Genomic DNA, 25,429 nt, shown 5'->3' with positions numbered 1-25,429 from the left:
GAGATTACAAGTTATTTGAAAAGCGAGTATCAGCATTTTTACAAATATTGGTGAGTTCATAAGTATTTAGTGTCAATTAGTCAAATAACTTTAATAAGTAGTAGTTTAAGTGTTTTCGTTGCTTCAGTGTTCTTTCCAAAAAATCCTATATTTTCTTTAAATAAAGCAGCCTTCTACCAAGACTGTTTCAGTGTATTGTGGTAAGAGGTAGTTTTCCCTTAATTGCTATTTTTATCAAAATATTGAATTTGATTATTCAAGAAAGCAGGAGACATCAGGGAATAATATATGCCTCAGCAGTGAGGACTGCTGACTAAGGCAAAGAATCATAGACTCCAGGAGGGTATCGAATTAACGACACGCCTGGTTCAGTCTAACAAAGGGGAGACATAGACCCCAGAAGGTACCAAATGAAATGTACAGCTGGTAAGGTCTAAAATAGTGAATATAGACCGAAGACGATACTAAATGAAAAGTACATCTCGCAGGGTCAAAACAAAGACTACAGACCCCAGACAGTATCCAATGAAAGATACAGCTAGCAAGGTCGAAACAGAGACTATAGACCCCATACAGTATCAAATGAAAGATACAGCTAGCAAGGTCGAAACAGAGACTATAGACCCCAGACAGTATCAAATGAAAGATACAGCTAGCAAGGCCGAAACAGAGACTATAGACCCCAGACAGTATCAAATGAAAGATACAGCTAGCAAGGTCGAAACAGAGACTATAGACCCCAGACAATATCAAATGAAAGATACAGCTAGCAAGATCGAAACAGTGTGACTCTGAAAAGTGACATCAGCATACAGTGTAAATTGCTGACGAAATACCGTTACCTTAAAGCCATGAATTATAAGGCAACCCAGGATACTCGTAACCATACTGACTAGAGTTCCAGACGCCCTACAAGCATCTATATAATGTGACATTTGTCACCCCTTGGCTCGGTGAGCAATGGACTGTAGCTAGCAGTCAGGGTGCGGGGGTGTCAATCCCGTATAGGCCTATACACATAATGTCCGCTCTCCCTACAGGAGACTCTGGTTACCAACTAGACGACGGAGAAGGCCGCGTCCCGAAGATGCATCCCAAATAGAGGATAGTGTTTTTCTAGAAGGGAGTGGGTTTCTAATGTAAGTGATATTCTAGAGGTAAAGACTTTCAAACAGTGGGTAGTGTGTTTCTATAGTAAGTGTAGAATGGAGGTAGAGATTCTTAACTGACTTGACTAGAGAATTTTCCTGTATGTCCATACTCATATACATAGTATTTAACTAATGAACCAAACGACTTTCGGACGGCTACCCGATCCCACCAGACCACATCTCAACAAAGAAAAGGAAATAGGGCCGACGAGCCTTCCTAAGTCTTTCAATCATTACTTATATATACCTATATAAGCACGGACATACATCTAATTATGACTAAGTGCGTTTTAAGTAGAAGTGATCCTTGTGAAGTAGTAGCGCCTAATAAGTGAAGTAAAAGCGTTCGCAAGTGAAGTAGAAGTGTCGCACAAGTATAAGCGTATCATGAAGTAGAGGCGACAATAAGTGAAGCGAAAGCGTATCAAGTATAAGTGAAATAGAGTTGTTATCAAGTATAAGCGAAGAAGGATCGTATCACTAAGTAAGAGGGTGAATAAGTATAAGCGTTATTAGGTATAAGTGACTTCAGGTATAAGTGACTTCAGGTATAAGCGAAAGCATTACAGAGTAGGAGTATAAAATAAGTATAAGCGAAGCAGTGGTATCTAATAATTAAAAGTATTCATGAAAACCCTTGAAGACTTTATTACTCAGGAAAAATCGCATTTGTATTCTTTGACAAAATAGGTGTGAAAACCTTTAGAAATCCTTTATAAATCAGTTTGAAAATGAATCTTTGGTAAGCTATGAAAGTAAGAACTTGAACAATTTAAAAACCCTTTTTGAAAGCCATTTACAGTGTCCTACTCGGTAAAACAATGTATGGTGGTAAAATCTTGTGCGTGCGGGTTATAAATCACATGTGATTGATATGATAACTGGCATGTTTAACTTGTAATCCCCCCTATAAAACATTTAAAAGCATTTAAAAGGTTCATTCAGGGGTATGAACTCACCTGGTGTAAGTAGGTCCGACGGTAGTGCCGTTTAGGCGTTCGGGGTCACGCAAGGACTTGAACACACACAAGGACCTATTTTAACATATGATAACATTTGTTCACATACAATTAGCATATAATATACTAATTAAACAATTATACACACCCAAAGGAGTGGAAAACACTCCCGGTTGAGTGTTTGGGGTCCCGAGTAGCGTTTAAGGGTGCTAAGGGTCTCCTATCAGCTGTGGGACTTTGCTATACTCACATATCTAGTGTGTAAAGGGGTTTAAAGCATCAATATGGACCAAACAAGGAGTTTACGGCCCAACCTAAGGGAGTTTACGGTCGTAAACTCCCAAGGTCAATTTCTTAGGTGTTTGATGCTTCTAGCTTGTTCATAGAATTATTCTAAGCACTTTTCCTCAAAGGCATGATTGGATTTGAGGCTTCTAAGGGTACTTTGTAGGAGTTTACGGCCTTGGAACTCTCCCAAGGGAGTTTACGGCCGTAAACTCTCAATCTTTGAGTTTAGTGAAGTTTTAAGCCCCTAATGCCTTTCTAGTGATTTCTAATGAAGTGTGATGCCATTTTGGGTGATTAAAACCAACATTTGAGGGGGGTTTTGAGGAGTTTACGGCCTAAGCTTGTGCTTGGTCCGTAAACTCTTGTTTGAGTCCTAAAATCATGCATTTTAATGTTTAAACACCCTAGGTTATATCCCCTAATTATTTCCAAGCTTATGGACAAGTTTAGAGGCATGTTTGGCACCATTTTAGGGGTTTACGGCCCTAGAATGTTCTTGGGCCGTAAACTCCTTATACCATGCCTTCTTGGATGATTTTTGGGCTATAAACATGAATCACTATGTTTAGAATAAGCTAGGGTAGGCGGACTTACAATTTGGAAGCGTTTGGTTGCGAATTCGGGGCGAAAACGGGTCTAGAGAGAGAGTGTAAAAGTCTCCAATGGACTCCACTCACCCATATATAGGTTTCACAGTCGGGGCTCAGTGAAATTTTACCCGATACTGCCGTTAAACGGGGCTTTTGGTCGCACCCGATTTAGTGGTCGTAATAATAAAACTTGACATTTTCCAAATGAATGAAAATGTGTGTCCTGTGTTTTTATTTCCTTTTATCACGACTTAACGGCATGTTAAAGGTAATCAAATGGAATGTTTATTAAATTGATGCCCTCTAATTAACGGAACTTTTATACAATGGAATATTCCGTTAACGGTAACGGGGAAATGTAACGGGACAACTTGGGTTGTCACATCATCCCCCTGTTAGAGGGAATTTCGTCCCGAAATTCAGGTCTAGGCAAGGAAGTAGGTATGAAGGGCCAAGTAGAGATGAGGGAGTACTTCCTATACGGTTGCCCTCGCATTCCCAAGTGATTTCTAGTCTGTGTTTGTCATTCTCACAGATCTTCACATACGGGGTGCGCATTCCGTCTAGTGTAGCTAGCGGTTTCCGACTGGTGTATCTATGAAGTCAGGGTTCTCGATGGATTCTATCAAGATGAGTGAGGTACGAAAAGTGTTGTCGGGAAATCACGTATCAAGTCTAAGAAGTGGATCAATCGGGTGTGAATCTGGTGGCATATCCGAAGGTAGTGGCAGCCTGGAAGGGTTGGACCAAGCCTCCATGAGTATTCTCGGATGGTCCTACGCTCTCGGAAGGGTAGAGCCTTTCAGTACTTAGAACACAGTGCACTTCTATGGCAAGATCATCACTGGCGTGATCGCCATTCCGAAGTTCCTAACGTTCTCTCTCGTACTAGTAGTGTAGTCCTTCGGGCTGGTTCTTAGGAATCTCAAGGGGTCTTTGGTTTCGTGTTTCCTGCCATCTGGCTGATAGAGGCTTTCTAGATCGTCAAGTGGGTTGCGTGACTATGGTCATTGGTTTGCTATAGAGTGTCTATCTCAAGCTTGTGCAAAATGGACCTGCACTAACGACGCTTGAGATACGGAAACCCTGAGAATCGGGGAGATAGGGTTTCACCAGACGAGTGTTGGACTATCTCGCGAGGTGGTTCTACTATCTCTGCTTGAGATAGTATTCGGGAAACACCTATTAGTCCAAGGAATCTCTAAGGCGGTGGTTTATTCTAGCGTGGAAAGTGCGTGTTCCTGCATAATCCTTCGACTAACACCAAAGCTGGTGTCGATTCTATAATCTCATCGGGATCCGGGTCATGAGATTTAACGCAACTACCTTCGCACTTGACCAAGTATTCTTGGCTGCGAAGGTTACCCTGTGGTTCTCGGTATCCTAGTGTTCACTTCGGAAAATGAAGTCTATCGTCTACAGGGCGACGACGATTTCCTCCTTGCGAGAGGGTGGAGAATGATAAGCACCACTGGTCTATAACTGGGTGGACAAGGTGCAGGAGTAGGTGCGAGCACCTACCGCAACTACTCTCCCGAAGGTTCTGAGTTTTTCTCGGTCTAAGTCAAATCTAGTGGGTATAGGGTCTCTTCACTCGGAACTTTACTAGCTCATTCCGCAGTAGTTCTCTTGATTTCTGCTCCTATGTTATCGAATGGGGTGAAAGCGTTTTGCGAAGAGGTTCATGGTAGAACTCATGCTTGGCTTAACCGTCAATACTTGATGGATGCCAACAGTATACCTGGTCATAGTGGCCAGCCTCATGAGTTCTATTCTCTGGGTTCACGAACCTGATGTGCGAGGTGAGAAGGGTCTCCCAGGGGACTCTTACGGAGTATGCCTCAGATGGTTGCTGTTTTCTGAGGTATCTGCAGTGCCTTTCACTTCGGTGCTCATTTGACTACGAGGGGTCGGTCGACGGCGCGGGGTACCCTCACTTGGGCACTTCGGAAGGTTTGAGATAAGAGGTATGATTGACGAATTGCATTAGATGTGATTATTTGTGTTAGGTTCGGGTTCGGAGGAACCTTTATTTCCCGATATGGCCATGGAGAAAGCTCACAGCACTAAGAATGTACACATGGTTGCACGAAGTCAAACCATGATCAATAGAGTCGTCGAAGTTGGCACACTTCGACAGGATATTAAGTGAAGATCGATAGAGTCATGTGCCGAATAGGCACACAAGTTCTAGGCGTCTCAGGGTTTCGTCCTATGTATCACTACTGCGGATACTTGGACCGATTAGAGTCGACGCGGAACTATAGAGAGTTCTAGGTGCTCCCGATTAGAGTATCTTTTCTTGAATGGATTCTCACGAGGCATTTCTATAATCGCCTCACATATACTAGTCATGTATATTTAAGGTGGGGAGGACTGTTGACTGAGCGACCCCGCCCTAAATCCATAACCAAACGAGGAACAGGAAATGAGGCGGTATTCACTCACTCTAGGTCCGTCCATCTTAAATATACATGGCCGTAGCGTATATGTTCAGTCATTATAGTTTTACCTAATGGATTATAAATTTTATAACAGTGCTGCGACTTTCGCCTTACTGGAAAGAATTTGCATTTGAATTAGTCTTTTATTATTCTTAGCTTAGTTATCCGAGTTCGAGAGACGTACCAAAAATCTACCGAGTTCCTTGACGTTTCCTCCTAAGTGGTAGAGTTAGGCTCCTCATGTGCCTTTGTTGTTTCTTTCAGTTGGGCAATCCTTTTTAAAGTGTCCTTTTCCACCACATTGGTGACAAACTATGTCGGTTGCTACTCTAGTGGTTGGTGTAATAAGCTCCACCGGGGCTCTGCAGGTACGGGAGGTGTGCCCCTTCCTGTTGCATCTAAGACAGTGAAGTTCCCGACAGACACCATGATGATGGTAGCTGCACTTGTCGCAGTGGGGAAGGTCTCTTAGGTATGGTCTGCTTGAAGTCGGGAGGGAAGGGTTGGCAGGAGTGGCTTCTGCTTGTTGCCCTTCTGAGGGTCCTTGGGCCGAGGTACTTCCTTCCTCCATCTTGAGTTTTCTCTTTAGTGGGTTCGTTTGAGGTTCTTGGGAGACTGGGCATGGAAGTATTGGTTGTTGCTGTCCATTGTCAGGATCGGAATTCCCGACAGGGCCCTTGCTAGCATTGGCGGTGTTAGCATTTAGGTGAGCCATGACAGCTGCTACGGCTGCTGAGACCGCAGCTTGGAACGTAGCTTCATCGAATAAGAGAGTAGTTTTCTTGCTTGGGGGCTGATTGTGCTTCTTCGGTGGCATGGTTTTCCTACATGGAAAAGAATACAAGATGATAAGAGGCTATAGCTAACCCTAGACATTTTTGTCCTAAATGGGTCAGGCCTAAATTTTTCCCGTGCCTCGGGTACTGGTTGTTTGAACGTTGACCTACATCCCTATGATGTAGTCCCGGTAATCGAGGTAGGAGTATGAGTATCGGAAAAAGGCCATAAGATGCGAGTCGTTCCAACTAAGTTACCTTTTATACTGGGATAAGTTTCACTCTCCGGCCTGGAGAGGTATGAGAACGGTTCGGAACGAAACTTGCGGAAGGAGAGACTCTCAAGGGCAGATGGCTAAAATTCTCTCATTAGAGATGCGGGGATCTGCCCTATTCGTGTAACTGGCAACAGGAAACGATACAGCTAGCAAGGTCGAAACAGAGACTATAGACCCCAGACAGTATCAAATGAAAGATACAGCTAGCAAGGTCGAAACAGAGACTATAGACCCCAGACAGTATCAAATGAAAGATACAACTAGCAAGGTCGAAACAGAGACTATAGACCCCAGACAGTATCAAATGAAAGATACAGTTATCAAGGTCGAAACAGTGTGACTCTGAAAAGTGACATCAGCATACAGTGTAAATTGCTGACGAAATACCGTTACCTTAAAGCCATGAATTATAAGGCAACCCAGGATACTCGTAACCATACTGACTAGAGTTCCAGACGCCCTACAAGCATCTATATAATGTGACATTTGTCACCCCTTGGCTCGGTGAGCCGTGGACTGTAGCTAGCAGTCAGGGTGCGGGGGTGTCAATCCCGTATAGGCCTATACACATAATGTCCGCTCTCCCTACAGGAGACTCTGGTTACCAACTAGACGACGGAGAAGGCTGTGTCCCGAAGATGCATCCCAAATAGAGGATAGTGTTTTTCTAGAGGGGAGTGGGTTTCTAATGTAAGTGATATTCTATAGGTAAAGACTTTCAAACAGTGGGTAGTGTGTTTCTATAGTAAGTGTAGAATGGAGGTAGAGATTCTCAACTGACTTGACTAGAGAATTTTCCTGTATGGCCATACTCATATACATAGTATTTAACTAATGAACCAAACGACCTTCGGACGGCTACCCGATCCCACCAGACCACATCTCAACGAAGAAAAGGAAATAGGGCCGACGAGCCTTCCTAAGTCTTTCATTCATTACTTATATATACCTATATAAGCACGGACATACATCTAATTATGACTAAGTGCGTTTTAAGTAGAAGTGATCCTTGTGAAGTAGTAGCGCCTAATAAGTGAAGTAAAAGCGTTCGCAAGTGAAGTAGAAGTGTCACACAAGTATAAGCGTATCATGAAGTAGAGGCGACAATAAGTGAAGCGAAAGCGTATCAAGTATAAGTGAAATAGAGTTGTTATCAAGTATAAGCGAAGAAGGCTCGTATCACTAAGTAAGAGGGTGAATAAGTATAAGCGTTATCAGGTATAAGTGACTTCAGGTATAAACGAAAGCATTACAGAGTAGGAGTATAAAATAAGTATAAGCGAAGCAGCGGTATCTAATAATTAAAAGTATTCATGAAAACCCTTGAAGACTTTATTACTCAGGAAAAATCGCATTTGTATTCTTTGACAAAATAGGTGTGAAAACCTTTAGAAATCCTTTATAAATCAGTTTGAAAATGAATCTTTGGTAAGCTATGAAAGTAAGAACTTGAACAATTTAAAAACCCTTTTTGAAAGCCATTTACAGTGTCCTACTCGGTAAAACAGTGTATGGTGGTAAAATCTTGTGCATGCGGGTTATAAATCACATGTGATTGATATGATAACTGGCATGTTTAACTTGTAATCCCTCCTATAAAACATTTAAAAGCATTTAAAAGGTTCATTCAGGGGTATGAACTCACCTGGTGTAAGTAGGTCCGACGGTAATGCCGTTTAGGCGTTTGGGGTCACGCAAGGACTTGAACACACACAAGGACCTATTTTAACATATGATAACATATGTTCACATACAATTAGCATATAATATACTAATTAAAAAATTATACACACTCAAAGGAGTGGAAAACACTCCCAGTTGAGTGTTTGGGGTCCCGGGTAGCGTTTAAGGGTGCTAAGGGTCTCCTATCAGCTGTGGGACTTTGCTATACTCACATATCTAGTGTGTAAAGGGGTTTAAAGCATCAATATGGACCAAACAAGGAGTTTACGGCCCAACCTAAGGGAGTTTACGGCCGTAAACTCCCAAGGTCAATTTCTTGGGTGTTTGATGCTTCTAGCTTGTTCATAGAATTATTCTAAGCACTTTTCCTCAAAGGCATGATTGGATTTGAGGCTTCTAAGGGTACTTTGTAGGAGTTTACAACCTAGGAACTCTCCCAAGGGAGTTTACGGCCGTAAACTCTCAATCTTTGAGTTTAGTGAAGTTTTAAGCCCCTAATGCCTTTCTAGTGATTTCTAATGAAGTGTGATGCCATTTTGGGTGATTAAAACCAACATTTGAGGGGGGTTTTAAGGAGTTTACGGCCTAAGCTTGTGCTTGGGCCGTAAACTCTTGTTTGAGTCCTAAAATCATGCATTTTAATGTTTAAACACCCCTAGGTTATATCCCTTAATTATTTCCAAGCTTATGGACAAGTTTAGAGGCATGTTTGGCACCATTTTAGGGGTTTACGGCCCTAGAATGTTCTTGGGCCGTAAACTCCTTATACCATGCCTTCTTGGATGATTTTTGGGCTATAAACATGAATCACTATGTTTAGAATAAGCCAGGGTAGGCAGACTTACAATTTGGAAGCGTTTGGTTGCGAATTCGGGGCGAAAACGGGTCTAAAGAGAGAGAGTATAGAGAGAGAGTGTAAAAAGTCTCCAATGGACTCCACTCACCCATATATAGGTTTCACAGTCGGGGCTCAGTGAAATTTTACCCGATACTGCCGTTAAACGGGGCTTTTGGTCGCACCCGATTTAGTGGTCGTAATAATAAAACTTGACATTTTCCAAATGAATGAAAATGTGTGTCCTGTGTTTTTATTTCCTTTTATCACGACTTAACGGCATGTTAAAGGTAATCAAATGGAATGTTTATTAAATTGATGCCCTCTAATTAACGGAACTTTTATCAAGTGGAATATTCCGTTAACGGTAACGGGGAAATGTAACGGGACAACTTGGGTTGTCACAGTTAGGCAATCCCTCTTGAAGTGTCCCATTAAACCACATAGATGGCATATCCGAGAAATTTAGACATTGGTGGTTGAAGTAATGTGTTTCACTCGAGTCCTGCATAATGGGGGGTTTTTAAGCCCCAAAACCCCTCCAAATTGTGCCTAAGGCTTAGATATGTCTTGTAGGCTTATGGAATCGGACTTAGAACACCTTGAACTAGCATTTTGGGGAGTAAACATGAGTTTACTGCCCAAGAACATGCTTGGGCCGTAAACTCCTCTTCATGGGGAGTAAAATCAATATTTTGTGCTAGAAATTCCCCAAACACCCCCCTATGGCCTTGGAAAAATACCTTGAAGCAATACCAACATTGTAGAATCCTTAAGCTTCAATAAAACTAGGGGAGTAGGATTTCACGGTCGTGAACTCCCATAGGGGTGGTTCATGGGCCGTAAACTCCCAATTTATGCCCAAATGGTGCCCTAAACTCCCCATTTGACTTGGAAAAATGCTGAGGAATTTACCCTCTACCATTTAAGACTTGAAAACACCAAAAGAATGAGTGTATAGGAGCTTACGGCTGTAAGCTCCCTTTCTTAGGGCCGTAAACTCCTCAATGGTCCATGTGAAGCCTTAAATCCATTCATACAAGTTAGATTTGGACCTAGCAAAATTCCACGATCGATATTAAGCCTTTACACATCCTAGAACACTCTCACCATGAGTTTACGGCCGTAAACTCATGGGAGTTGTCCCAGGGCCGTAAACTAAGTGTATAGAGTTTACTATTGGAGAGTAAACTCCATTCCTAAGTCATTCAAGCCCTTAAATGTTACCCGGGACACCCCAAACACTTAACCAAAGTGTTTTCCGCTCCTTAGAGTGCGTATACATGTTTAATTAGTACTAAATGTACTAATTGTATGTGAACATATGTTATCATATGTTAAATAGGTCACTAAGTGTATCCAAGTATTTACTTGACACCGAGCACCCAACTGGCACCTGCGTCGGATCCACTTACAACAGGTGAGTTCATACCCCTGAATGAACCTTTTCAATGTTTTTACATGTTTTATAGGGGGGGATACAAGTTCAACATGTTAGTTATCATATCAATCACAGGTGATTGATAACCCGCATGCACAAGGATTTACCACACTGTAAACTGTTTTACCAAGTAGGACACTATAAATGGTTTTCTAAAAGGTTTTCACTTGTTTCAAAACTCTTACTTATGCTGTTTTATCAAAGTTCATTTTAAACTGGTTTATGAAAAGTTTCCAAAGGATTTCTAAAGGTTTTTCAAACTTATTTTACAACAGAATACCCTGTCGTGATTTTCTCAAGAATAAAGGTTTTCTTCCATGTTTTGATACTCCTCCTTAGTTAAAGTTCCTACTTGATAACGCTTTCACTTTGTAATGCGTTTATACCTGTTATTACCTATACTTCGCTTATACTTGTGATAGCTTATACCTGTTAGACGCTCTTACTTCACTTGTAGTCGCTTCCACTTCGTGATATACTTATACCAGTGAACGCTTATACTTCACAATCCGGTTATTCCACAGTGTTTGGTTATTCATCACGATACGATTAATCCACACTGTACACGTATACTTTACGATCCGGTTATTCCATACGATTCGGTTATACTTCACGTTATGATTCCACTTGTTACACACTCAAGCATAGTTAGATGTATGTTTGTGATTGTTTAGATGCATATAAATAATGATTGAAGGACTTAGGAAGGCTTGTCCGCCCTATTTCCTTTTCTTCATTGAGATGTGGTCTGGTGGGATCGAATGTCCATCTGAAGGTCATTTGATTCATTAGTTATATATTATGTACATAAGCATAGACATATAGGTTTACATTAGTTAGTTCAGTTAAGAGTCTCTACCACCAGTTCAGCACTTACATTGGAAACCCTCTACCCACTATTTGGGATGCATCTTCGGGACACGGCCTTCTCCGTCGTCTAGTTGGTAACCAGAGTCTCCTGTAGGGAGAGCGGACATTGTTTGTATAGATCTATACGGGATTGACACCCCCGCACCCTGACTGCTAGCTACAGTCCACGGCCTACCAAGCCAAGGGGTGACAAATGTCATATTCTCTAGACGCTTGTAGGGCGTCAGGTACTCTAGTGTCAGTTAGTATGGTTACGAGTATCCCAGGTTACCTTATAATTCATGGCCTTAAGGTAATGGCTTTTCACCAACAACTTACATTGTATGCTGGAACTCACTCTCGGAGTCACACTGTTTTAGACCTTGCTAGACGTATCATTCATTTGATACTGTCTGGGGTCTGCATTCACTGTATTCACTGTACTCACTGTTTTAGACCTTGCTAGACGTATCATTCAGTTGATACTGTCTGGGATCTGTGTTCACTGTTTTAGACCTTACTAGCTATACCTTTCATTTGGTACTGTCTGGGGTCTGTGTCTCTTTCTGTTAGACTGAGCCAAGCGTGTCGTTCATTCAATACTCTCCTGGAGTCTATGATTCCTTCCGCCTTAGTCAGCAGTCCTCACTGTTGAGGCATATGTTATTTTCCCTGATATTCTCCAACTTTCTTAAAAAGCAAATCCCGTATTTTGAAAATGAAAGTGTTTAAGGGAAAACTACTTTTTACCACATAACTCTGACCAGTCTTGGTAGAAGACTGCTTTTTAATTAGAAAAAATAGGATTTTCTAGAAAGGAGTCTATTTCACTGTATACTTGAAAACTACCACATATATAAAGTTATTTGATTAAAACGTCACTAAATGCTTATGAACTCACCAACATTTGTAAAAATGCTGATACTCGCTTTTCAAATAACTTGTATTCTCAGGTTAGCATTAGACAGGTACATCCCCGGAGCTGTTGATGAAGATAGCTTAGTACCATGTTGTACTTACATATATTTACTTGTATTACTTTGATGTATTGTAATGTAAAACTATTACTATTAATGCAATGTTTGTTGTACTTTGATTACTAGAATGCATGTGTTCTGATACTTGACATGACGTCATCCACCCCAGAACGTTTCCGCCGTTCCGGTTTTGGGGTGTGACAGATTGGTATCAGAGCATTGTTTATAGTGAGCTAAGTATATCAATACATAAAAGATATACAGCCTATCAATACAAAGGGATAAAACACTCTGACCAAGAATTATAATTTAAAATATAACCATATTTTACCAAAGTATAAGAACATCCAGAACCTAAACACTCGAACAAAAGTATCACAAGAAGAACAATAAGAAAAGTCTTCGGATGTTGAGCACTACAGTCAAACATGGGCAGTTATGTAATCGTAAGCTGGAATAAATGTAACCTGATCAACTACATTTATTCGAGATGCAATGAACGTGTGCTTGGGAGTGATAGTTGTGTTGCAACAGGTCTGAAACTTACCAACTAGGGATGCTAGAGCCAAACGTAAAGTTTAAAATACTATAGGAGTATTTTGGAATACTAAAAGACTCACAATAATCCCAGAATCATAATCTGGAGATAAGGATCAAAGAAGAATTAAAATACCATAGGGGTATTTTAGGATCCATAACTAACCTTGTGTGAAGAATTAAAAAGATCCTTATTGATATACCTACAATTACAGAGAGTATACTCCCAAGGTTATATATAATAAGGATCCCATAGGCTAAGAATGTGTGGTTTCGCCCTATTTCCTTTTCCTCGTTGGGATGTGGTTCTAGAGTAGTATCACATATTCGAAGGCCTATTGGATCTAAGCTATATATGATTTGTATACCCTGTGTAATCGTAGCAGGACTCGATATGGATCATCCAGTGAAATGTTAATAATCTCTTAGGGTTCTTTAGACATTTCCATTCTCGCACGAACCCTGTAGAAAACCCTATCCACTTCAGTACTTGACAAAAGTGTTGATTTTGGCCCCGAAGAAGTTCATTGAGAAGATTTCCAGTTCGGAAATAAATGAACTGGGTCGAGACTATTGAATTCACCAAGTGCCTATATCTTTTAGGGACAGTGGTGAGAGATTCACCTAAACTTCCAAGATTTCAGTCATCCATCATGAAGTGATGACACTCAGAGACGGAATCAGAAGAAAGGCGGAGAAGAAATTCAATATGTCCATACGAGGAGAGAACCCTAGGTAACTACCCGAAGGAAGCCAACGCTGATTCCAGTCAAAGATACGAGGTAGACAGAGGGAGCCAGTACATGGAACCCAAGAAGTGTCTTACCCTCGTGCTTGTTACACTAATACACCCTTAAAATAATACAATTTAGTGAGTTATGGTTACACTACTCATGCTTATGTGTTAGGAAAATCGTCGTTTCCCATTGCCAGTCACACGATTAGAGTGGATCCCCGCACCTCTATTGAGAGTATTTAGCCATAAGCCTTCATGAGCCTCTCTTTCCGCGGTTTCGTTCCGAACTGTTCTCAAATCTCTTCAGGCGGGAGAGTGAAACCTTTCCTAGTATAAAGGTAACGTAGTAGGAACGACTCGCATCTTATGGCCTTTTTCCGATACGCATACCCCTACCTTGCACACCAGGACTACATCATGGGGATGTATGTCGACACTCAGGCAACCAGTACCTGAGGCATGGGAAAAATTTATGCCTAATATAGTCAAGACAGATATGTCCAGGGCTAGCCATCGTCTCTCATTATCTTGTGTTCCTTTCCGTGTAGGAAAAACCATGCCTCCGAAGAAGCATAACCAGTCCGCAAGCAAGAAACCTACTCTCCTGTTTGATGAAGCTACTTTCCGGGCTGCCGTCTCGGCAGCCGTTGCAGCTGCCATGGCTCAACTGAATGCTAACAACGCCAATGTTAGCGAGATCCCTATCGGGATTTCCAACCCCAACATTAGACCGCAGCAACCCACACTTCCATGCCCGACCATTCAAGAACTTCAACCAGCCCCACTAAAGAGAAAGTTCAAAAACGAGGAAGGAAGTACCTCGGCTCAAGGACCTTCCGAAGGGCAACGAGCTGAGGCAGTCAATACCCCTACCAACCCTTCCATCCCAACACCTACAAGACCAAACCTAGAAAGCCAACCAATGACGACAGTCACGAGCAGGCAAAGTGGTAAAACAGAGAGGAGGAAACGGAATCGTCACGCTCGAAAGGAGCGCCAACGACTCCACAAACTTGTTGTGTAACAACAAAAAGTGGAAACTCCCACCCCTCCAGCGCCAGCACGACCCCTTTCCCAACTCCCTGGCATCGGGTCCAACCCTACACACAATAGTGGTGTCAAATTCGGACTCTTTAAAGGGAAATTTTCGAAGTGGAGAAACGAGGAGGGCACTCGTGTCCACGTAACTTTGACTAAGCACCTCACTCCTACCACCAATACTAGAACAAACCAGCCATGTCATTAGTGCGGTGAGACGGGACACCTCAAAAGGGATTGTCCAATAATAAAGAACTCCGGCGCAGACGGGAGGATACTAAGGATCACTGCTGCAGGAGAAACGGCAGGGGCACAGGAAAAGTCTAACTCTAATGCTTAGGGAGAAGCATCAAGGAACCCGATGGATTTTTGGTACGTCTTTCGATCTCAGATAACTAAACCGAAAACATTAAATGACTAATTCATAAGGTAAATACTTCCCCATTAAGGTGAAAGTCGCAGCACTGTTATGAAATTTAAAATTCATCAGGTAAAACTATAATGGCTAAACATATACATTATGGCCATGTATAGTTAAGATGGATAGACCTAGAGTGAGTGAATGTCGCCTCATTTCTTGTTCCTCGTTGGGTTGTGGATTTAGGGCGGAGTCGCTCAGTCAACAGTCCTCCCCACCTTAACTATACATGACTAGTATATGTTAGGCGATTATAGAAATGCATCGTGAGAATCCATCCATGACTAGTATATGTTAGGCGATTATATGTACGAAAACCTTGATACGATTCCTACTACTTTATTTAACCCAAATAAGATTTTTAGGAAAGTTATATTTTGGCCTAAATTTGACTGGTGTTACATTTTTTTGTCTCAAAATATCGGGTTGTCACATCATCCCCCTGTTAGAGGGAATTTCGTCCCAAAATTAGTGTTTAAGCAACATTTATAATCATGCTACGGATAGAAGTTTTATTTTCTACTCGTGTTCTTAAGTGAACTCTGGTCCTCACTTCGCATTCCAGCGAACCTTTCACTATGGGGATACGACTTTGCTTCTTTCGCTTGCCTTTACTAGGGTGATAACTCTTCTTGGTCGAATGTATGTTGAGTGTTTTTGTGGTCTGTGAGAGTATTACACCTTGTACCCTACAATTAGTGTCTCCGGATCTTCTGAGCAATTACCGTTGCTCATGACTCAAGATCACGTGTTGAATAGTTAACTTCCTGTGCCTTAAGCTGTCTTGAGGTATAAGAAGTGACTTCTCCTCTTGCTTAAGAACACAACCAAGCCCTTGGTTGGATGCATCGCATTACACCACGAAATATTCTATCCCTTTTGGGAGGGATAATATTGGTGCGATGCATCAGGCTTACTTTAGCGTTTGGAACGCTCTTTCTTGTTTACAGACAAGTCTGGTGCTCCTCTAAGTGAGAAACTTGTCCTAAAGAATCTCCTGCTGAGGAGTTTGTTAAGCTCGCTAGGATGTCCTTGCATCTCGGTTGGAGCTAGACAATAAGGTGGTTTGGCTACTGGGGTAGCCCCTGGAACTAGGTCGATTCTAAATTCGACTTGACACTGTGGTGGTAATCTCAGTAGTTCTCTTGGAAAGGTGTCGGGAAAGCCGCGTACTTTTTGGATGTTCTGAATGTCCTTCACTTCTCGGCACGTCTCGGTGATGTGTGCAAGGAATGCATGATATTCCTTTCGTAAGTATTTCTGATCTTGCATACACGAAATGATGAGAGGGTTCGTACTTGGTTTGTGGCTGTAAATAACTAGGGTTTCGCTGTTTAGGGAGGTTAGGATGAACTGCTTTATCAAAGCATCTGATGTCGGCTCGATGTAGACTTAACTAACTCGTACTGATTATGATGTCAAAAATTTTGGGGTGGATTAGCTGTCGTGAAGATCTAGAAGAAAGTATGACTACTCATGAATTAGGGAAAAGGATAGGTATTTCTAAGTTTATTCTCACGGAAGCACGATCACTCACAGTCTTGGGCAGTCTCCGTCCTGAAGTTCATAGTAGAACTCATACCTGGTTCATCAATCACAGTCTCGGGTATACGAGTCGTATATAATTAAGATTGAAAAGGTGGGTCTTTGGATTGAACTTGACGTACTGCACGAGTGGTACTTCGGGAGGTTTGCTGAGGTTTCTTTGGAAAGGATAAGAAACATGAGGTACTCTATGCATGAGTACTTCGGTGTTCTGGAATGACGACTTCGCTAGAAAGACGTTTTCGGAGAAGGAGAAGTACGCACGAAACTGGTATTGCGAGGATCGAATTGAGTCAAGTTGTATGACGATATCGGACTTACTTGGAAATAAAGGTATTAGATTTGATCATAAGGGTGTTACAGACAAAACACAACAGTGCAACTTTTAACAGAGTTACAATACTTTGGTTTTACTACAAGACTATTGTTGAGAGCAAGGTATACTACAAAATGCAAGTATAAGCAGCACGAGGGTCCCCTTTACTGACGGGATCTCTCAAAAGGTAAGACTCGAGTTGCACTAGTTTTAAACATGTTTAACAACATACTTAATGCTGACGATTAGAAGTGAGTCCCTATTATAGTTGGGTCCTTTATTGCCTTTTTTCCATTCTGAGGTCAAATTCCTCCTGTTCCACTGTCGTTCTTCTCTGTTGGGCAATCCCTCTTGAAGTGTCCCATTAAACCACATAGATGGCATATCCGAGAAATTTAGACATTGGTGGTTGAAGTAATGTGTTTCGCTCGATTCCTGCATAAGCGGATAGTGTGTCCGTTCTTGTTGTAGGTATTGCAGTGTAACAGACGACAACTACCTAGGTGATGGAAGCTGCACTTATTGCAATTCGGTAGGTTTCCAATATACTGTCTGGTCGGGTTAGGGATAATTGGGATACTAGTAGTGTTGGTGGTAGGAGTTGCAGATGTCGTGGCTGCGAAGGTTGCCACTGGTGATGGTTTCTTGTTTATCCCTCGAGGTGATTTGCCTTTAACTTTATCCCAGAATTTTCGTTTATTACTCTTTTGTTTGAGGTTCGGAGTGTCGTGGTAGTTTGTTAGCTGTGGGTGTACTTGGTTGTTACTTGGATTGGAATTATTGAAAACCATCCCGCTAACATTTGCGTTGTTAGCGTTAAGGTGAGTCAGAACAGTTGTCACAACAGGTGAGACTGCAGCTTGAAAGGTAGCTGCATCAATCTGAAAAGTTGGTGTTTGGCTGATGGGTTGATTACTTTTCTTCGGCGACATGATTCTGTAACACGAAAGAAAAAGGATTTTGTGAGCGATTTTGGTTGACCCTAAATGTACTTCGATCGCTTATGTAAAGAGTAAGAGTATGTTCTCGAAAGTTTGACCTACATCCATATGATGTAGTCCTAGTACAGAGTAGAAGTATGTTTGTAGAGTGGTCTTAAGACGTTTGTCGTTCAAGCCGAGGTATCGTTGGTTGGTGAATAACTTGATCCCACCACTAAAAGGGACTTCGAAATGTCTCAGGAGTTAAATTTCTATAAACCAATGACTTGACTAAAGCATGTTTCAGATAGACTCCAACGAAGGTATGATGAGGGTTTTTGAACAAAGAGTGACACGGAAATTAGCCGACTGTCAATATCATCGATGTTTAAGATGTAATAAGTTTTAGGAAAATTTGATCTTGAAGAAGGTCTTACATTATATCCGGAGTACAAAGGTTTTGGCCGCCATAAAGGCCTAAGTAACAGTACTTACAGTACAAGATAGTTACATAGAAAAATGCTACATAAGACATACACAGGGAAAAGATTCCTTTAAACAAGGAAGGGAAATAAAGCATTTCTTATTGGCGGCGGTCGTCCTTTTGGCGAACTCTCATTTCAGCCAATTGACGTTTCATATCAAGCAGGTATCTTTCATACACTCTCTGGCGTACTCATAGCTCTATGACTTCGGCTCGTGTTTTAGCTGATGCTTGCAGCAGGGTCTCATGGTCTCTCTCAGATCTCTCACGAGTGTTTTCAAGACGATTGGTGTAGATGGTGTGCATTCTTGCAATGGAATTTAACCTCCTCGGTATAATGGAGAGTCGTCCTGCCCTGAATTTCATTTCGAGCAACTCTATGGATCGTGATTGGTAGAACTTTGCCTGCTGAGCTCCCTTCGCTTAAGTTGTAGCAGATTCGGTCTCCTTTAGACGACATAGGTTGATCTTGCTCTCCGCTCCATGTTTCCAAGCATTCTACCCAAGGAAGCGTCGAGCCATGAAGAGCTAAACGAGGGTTAGGATTTGAATTGGGAGTTACCGGGGGTAGGTTCTCATCCTCGAGTTCGGAGTTATCATCATCTGAAAGGTCTTCAGCATGGTGATCATTCAAAAGGGATTAGATGATCATTCTCTGGTTCTTTCCTGAACCATCTCGCATTGCCTTCATTCAGGAAGTACGAGTCGTCGTGGGGATGGGGTCCCGCCATGTTATCTATGCGATAATTGGGGTATAAGAATCTAACGCATAAGTAGTTTATAGTACTACACAAAATACTCCTATAGTATTTTAGGTTTATGTTCTATTGTTCTCATTGTTGTATTGTGGGTAGGTTTTTAGACTTGTTGCAACGCACAACCACACTTAGGCACATGCTAGTCAACCCTCAGATAATATAGTTGATCAGGCTATATCATCCCAGTTTTGACTATATGTCTCTAAGTCTACTTATTTTGCCCAACAATCGTAATACTTTTGTTCTGTCCTAGTGACACTGATTTTAGTATAAATGTAGGCATGTATGCTCAGTTAAATATTTTATTATTTTAAAAGTATAGACTCTTTATCAGAGTATTTTAATCCCTATTGTATTTATAGTCTGTATATCTTTTATGGGTTGATATACTCAATTCACTAAAAACATGTTGTGATACCAATCTGTCACACCCCAAAACCAAGAACGGCGGAAACGTTCTGGGGCGGAGGACGTCATGTAATGTATCACAACAATGCAAAGTAGTAAACAAGCAACAACGTCATCCATTGCATTAACAATATAATTTTAATTACATTGGAGTTCTTTCATAGTATAATTCTACGAAATGAATATTCAAAATAAAAGACGAGTCTTGACCGCTCCGTCTTCACAGAACCTGGTAGTCGTACCTGTCTATCTATGTCCTGGGAATACAAGTTATTTTGAAAGCAAGTATAAACAATAATGTTGGTGAATTCATAAGTATTTATGTGACTTTGATTTGTAAAGCTGTAAAGAAAGACCTGTAAATGTTTGAAGGAAAGTTTGTACAAATAAACATGTTTGTAAGTAATTGTAAACATTTGAAAACCCTAGAAAATCCCATATTTTCTACTAGTATAAAAGTAGCCTTCTACCAAGACCCGACTGTTTTGAATGTTTGCTTTAAGAAATCCAATATTTGCTTATAAGTGGGGTTTCGTTGGTTCTCTGGGTCCGTTCCATGTCTTCTTCAAGACGGCGGATGCAGACTCTGTTGACACCTGAATTGGCATCAATCTCCATGACCCGGTCGATGGCTGCTCGACCTTGCTCGACATTACGAGCTATTCTGCGGATAATTACCGGCAGAGCTCTGTCAGCAGAGCCACCATCGCTAATGTTGTAAAAGGTTCGGTCCCCAAAGTATGGCAAGGGTTGACCTTGTTCATCACTCCAGCGGTTCAGGTTGTTTGCCCACATGGGTGTAGGACCTGGAAACGCTGGTCGAGGGTTGTTGTTCGGGGCTTGACCTACAAGCGGTAGGTTGTTGACTTCAGGCTCGGAGTCAGATCCATCAGAAAAGCCTTCTGCGAGGTGATCATCCAAAGGGATTGGATGCTCATCTTCGGGCTCTTCATCGATCCACCCGACATAGCCTTCATTGGGAAAGTACGGGTCGCCATGATGGAATCCAGCCATTTAGATCTACGCGAGAAGAGAGGTATAAGAATATGGTATACATGTAACTAGTAGTACAAAATACACCTATTGTATTTTAAGTTTAAGTTCTACTGATCTTCTTGTGGTATTGTTGGTAAGTTTTTAGACTTGTTAACATATCACAACCATTCTAGGGCATATGCTAATCACTCCTAGGACCAGCATAGTTGATCAGGCTATGCCATTCCCAGGACTGACCATACATCCCCGAGCTCAATTGTGATATTCAACAATCGTAATACTTTTGTTCTTGTCATTGTGACACTGATTTTAGTATGAATGCAGACTAGTATACTTAATTAAATATTTTATTATTTAAAGTATAGACTCTTGGTCAGAGTTTTTTAATCCCATTTGGGTTTATAGATTAGTATATCTTTTATGGGTTGATATACTTGATTCACTATAAACAATGCTCTGATACCAATCTGTCACACCCCAAAACCAAGAACGGCGAAAACGTTCTGGGGCGGAGGACGTCATGTATAGTATCACAACACAGTAAATGTAAATAAGTAAACAACATCATCCATTGCATTAAATATATAATTTTAATACAAGTGTGTTCTGTACAGATATAGACACCAAAAATAATGTAACACAAAATAATACGAGATGAGTCTTGAATGCACTCCATCTTCTCAAAAGCTGGCCTCGGTACCTGTCTACTGATGACCTGAGAATACAAGTTATTTTGAAAGAGTTTATCAGCATTAAGCTGGTGAGTTCATAAGTATTTTAGTGTCAATGTTTGTTGGCAAAACGTTTGAACCTGTCTCAATGTATAAGTTTGTAAAAATGTAAGTAAAAGTTTGAAAGTGTTTGCAAAAGTTTGAATCTCTCAGAAAATCCTATATTTTCTATAAAAGTAACCTTAACTGTCTTGTATACTCGTTTGTTGTAAAAGTGTGTAATTACCCAAGTATAACTATCATTTGATAAAATATAGTTTGTACATTAATGCTTAAGTGAGATTATCACTAAAATATGTAATGGGTAAATCATTGTAGTACTGTAGCTTTGTATAATAAGAACTACTGCTGTATTAATTACTACTACCTTAAACCGGATTTATATTAAGGTATATTGTGATAAATTGCACCATGCTATCGACTGGTAACAACGACATAATGAATGGTCGTAATAAAGAAATGACGTTTGGCACCCGCAGACCTGCAAGTCCGGCTGTAGCTAGCAGCAAGGTGTAGGATAGTCAATCCAGTATAGATCTATACACAAACTCACGCTCTCCCTCCAAGAGAATTCTGGCTACAACTCGGGCCATGACATTTAAGGCATGCTCCGACACAGTGGATCACAATTATTAATGTATTCATGTATGTGTAATGTTTCTCGTTCTAGTATAGTTGTATATGTACTTGTTTCTAGTATAGCTGTATATGTGCTTGTTTCTAGTATAGCTGTATATGTTCATGTTTCTAGTATAGTTGTATATGTTCATGTTTCTAGTATAGCTGTATATATTCATGTTTCTAGTATAGTTGTATATGTTCATGTTTCTAGTATAGCTGTATATGTACGATCCTGTGTTACCCCGATGGTAACTAACTAATGAGGTACTGATAAGTATGAACATGGAAGTACTTTTATGTCTATACATGTATATATAATATATAAGTAATATGGAAACGACCTTCGGATGGTCACCCGAAATCCCACCAGACCACATCCAAATCGAGAAAAAGGAAATAGGGCGGATGGCCTTCCTAAGCCCTTTAAACATTATTTATATATCTATACATATATGGGCATGCAATTGAATATATAAAAGCATAAATAAGTTTTCATAAGACATTTGAAGCATAAATATAATTTCAAGAGAAGATCGACTTGATGTCGATCTATAAATCAATTTGAAGGCATAAGTTGATAAAACAGTTTAAGTATAAGAAGCATTTGTTTGAATCACAGTCTATAAATAAGTTTGGATAGTAAAAAAGAGTTTGTAAAACATTTCAAAGTAAAGCAGTTTGATAAACAGTTTGAACAGTGGTAAAAATCGTTGTTTTCCTAGTTATTAATCACATGTGATTAAATGCAATCACATGTGATTGAAGCAATAACTATAACTATTTGACTTTTATTCCCCCCATAAAGTATTTAAAACATTTAAAATCATTTCAAAGGTTGATTCAAGGGGGTATGAACTCACTTGTGGTGAGTCGTCTGAATTGTAGTGTCGGATACCGTGCTAGGTGGCAAACGGAGACTTGTTTATACGCACGAGCCTAGTTATCATATAATAAGCATATATAATACTAATTAGACACATAATAACCTAATAAATAAGTTAAGACACTTAGGAAACATGTAAACACTTTTATAAGTGTTTAAGGTCCAAATGGTTGCATCTAAGTTGCTACGGGACAAGGCAAAAGGGTTTGAAACATCAAATGACCTTGCATAAGAGTTCACCACCCAACAAACCCCACCCTTTGGAGTTTACGGCCGTAAACTCATGGGTTTATGGCCGTGAACTCCTCTCATGGTGGTTTTGGGTGTTTTAAAGTGCTATCTTGATCCTAGAACACTCCTAGCTTTGTTGGAATAACACATGAAGTAGTTTAAGGCCCTAGAATACTCCATAGGGGAGTTTACGGCCTAAAGTCCATCCACCCTAGAGTTTACGGCCGTAAACTCCTATGGGGTGATGGCTTTTAATTGTTTTGAGGCACTCACACATCAAGGATGGCTTCCATGATTTTATCTAAGGTTAATGGGGACAAGAGGCACACTTTTGTGCCTTCACTTGGAGTTTACGGCCCAAGATATGTTCCTTGGCCGTAAACTCCTTTTAAGGAGTGATTTTGATGTCTTTTGTTCTCCATTCAAGTCCCATGTGTTCAAGGTAAATTGTCTTAAGGCCTAAGGTGTGTTTGGAATGCTTTTTACCCTAGAAAAAGGGGTTTACGGCCCAAGAGGGGTTCTTGGCCGTAAACTCCTATAAACTTATGATTTTGAAGGGTTTTGATGTCTACAAAGGCACAAGCATTTGAGGGTAAAGTTCCTAGGCTTAAGGGGGTGAGTTAGGGCATCTATGTCCCTTAAAAAGGGGTTTACGGCCCAAGGAAGTTCCTTGGCCGTAAACTCCAATTTCTTGTGTTTCTTGGTTGCTTTTTAGTCCCAAATGTTTATACACTAACCCCTAAACAAGTTGTCTAACAAGGAATCGGGACTAGGAAGCCTTAATGTTCCATTATGGAGTTTACTCCCCAAGAACGTTCTTGGGCGGTAAACTCCCGGATCTTGTAATCTAAACATGTAACTGATGTTATAAAGCATCTAACAAGTATTGAAACATATTTAGTAAAGTAGACTCACAATCTGGGATAAAAACCCGAAGATCCGTCAGAGAGAATATGGCTTTTCTCTATTTGGAATTGTAAATAATGAATTAATTTAGTTCAGAAAACTATTTATAGTCCTGGAATATTTTGACCGAAAATATTTTTATTCTGGATATTGGACTGTAACATTATGAAACTTGAAATGCTCAAATTTCACAAAACCAGGAGCATCCACTCTCCTGATATCTCCTTAAACATATACCCTAATGTACATAGACTTGTTCGGAAAAGTATGAAAATCACTGAAACTGAACTAGCTTCTACTGAATAGATGGTGTTCGTACAAATGGAAATTTCGGGTTGTCACAATATGGTACTTGTAATATTTAAAATTTCATGAATATCTAGTACACTATCTTATGTAATCGTATCTCTCGTAATTGTATGTCTTAAATTGTATGTAATCGTATCTCTTCATATAGTATGTAATGTATTTGTATAGACTCATGAATAAACTGACTCTTGTGTGATCCCTTGTACTTGGGATGGTAAGCAGTATCTCCTAACTATACCTATTATAGTTTCTAGTATTGTATGTGTATAACCGAAATTTCGGGTAGAATCCCACTGAGCCTCAACTCCAACCCCTATATAAGGGTGAGTGGAGTCCATTGGAGACTTTTTACACTCTCCCCACTCTCTCTCTCTCTACAACTTAAATTCGAGCCAAAAATCGTCCGTTTCGAGCCCCAAACGAGTAGGTAAACTATCCTAGCTCGTTGTATAACTTATCTAGCGTACAAATTCGAGTTTAAAACATAAAATAGGGACAAAATCATGAGTTTATGGCCCAAGAACACTCTTGGGCCGTGAACACCATTTAATGGGGGGTTTTTAAGCCCCAAAACCCCTCCAAATTGTGCCTAAGGCTTAGATATGTCTTGTAGGCTTATGGAATCGGACTTAGAACACCTTGAACTAGCATTTTGGGGAGTAAACATGAGTTTACTGCCCAAGAACATGCTTGGGCCGTAAACTCCTCTTCATGGGGAGTAAAATCAATATTTTGTGCTAGAAATTCCCCAAACACCCCCCTATGGCCTTGGAAAAATACCTTGAAGCAATACCAACATTGTAGAAGCCTTAAGCTTCAATAAAACTAGGGGAGTAGGATTTCACGGTCGTGAACTCCCATAGGGGTGGTTCATGGGCCGTAAACTCCCAATTTATGCCCAAATGGTGCCCTAAACTCCCCATTTGACTTGGAAAAATGCTGAGGAATTTACCCTCTACCATTTAAGACTTGAAAACACCAAAAGAATGAGTGTATAGGAGCTTACGGCTGTAAGCTCCCTTTCTTAGGGCCGTAAACTCCTCAATGGTCCATGTGAAGCCTTAAATCCATTCATACAAGTTAGATTTGGACCTAGCAAAATTCCACGATCGATATTAAGCCTTTACACATCCTAGAACACTCTCACCATGAGTTTACGGCCGTAAACTCATGGGAGTTGTCCCAGGGCCGTAAACTAAGTGTATAGAGTTTACTCTTGGAGAGTAAACTCCATTCCTAAGTCATTCAAGCCCTTAAATGTTACCCGGGACACCCCAAACACTTAACCAAAGTGTTTTCCGCTCCTTAGAGTGCGTATACA

Source organism: Lactuca sativa, chromosome 5 (genome assembly GCF_002870075.4).
Source record: "Lactuca sativa cultivar Salinas chromosome 5, Lsat_Salinas_v11, whole genome shotgun sequence".
In the NCBI taxonomy this organism is placed as follows: Eukaryota; Viridiplantae; Streptophyta; class Magnoliopsida; order Asterales; family Asteraceae; genus Lactuca; species Lactuca sativa.
Note: the sequence above shows the minus strand (reverse complement) of the source record.